Here is a 565-nt window from a genome sequence, read left to right as displayed (position 1 = left end):
TAAGTGACCCACTTTTCAATCACCAGTCACCATCCGCTGCAGAAATGGGTCGATTTTGTTGTGTTTCAGCAGCGATTCGCAGATGGAAATTCGGTCCATGAGGTTTTTTTGCGTTAACTCGTGTGGCACCTATACATCGAGCTTCTTTTTGTATCCAGCCTTATTCAAATGGTTCCAAACGGTTTTTTGTGCAATGTTTAGCTCCTGAGCATCGAAACAGTGCTTACGGTCGGACTCGACGATTTTCATTATTTTATCGATATTTTCGACAATTCGTCTTCCAGAGCGTGGTGCATCTTTGACATCAAAATTACCGGAACGGAATCGACCAAACCAAAATTGCGCGTGATTGGCTGTTACAGTATCAGGACCATAAACACTATTCACTATAAAGATTATTATAACACATGTTATAATAAAAATATGCAATAATATATTATTATAACATTTTATATGTATTATGGATTTGTGCTTATATACGTATATTACTTAACATTACATTTACATATATTATACATATAGATAACATTTTCTATAAACATAGATGTTCCTTTGATTTATAGAT

This window comes from Odontomachus brunneus, unplaced genomic scaffold, assembly GCF_010583005.1.
Source record: "Odontomachus brunneus isolate Ranch 3 - 2012 unplaced genomic scaffold, Obru_v1 Obru_scaffold_370, whole genome shotgun sequence".
NCBI classification, from domain to species: Eukaryota; Metazoa; Arthropoda; class Insecta; order Hymenoptera; family Formicidae; genus Odontomachus; species Odontomachus brunneus.
The sequence above is the reverse complement of the archived record's forward strand: the minus strand, read 5'-3'. Positions refer to the sequence as shown.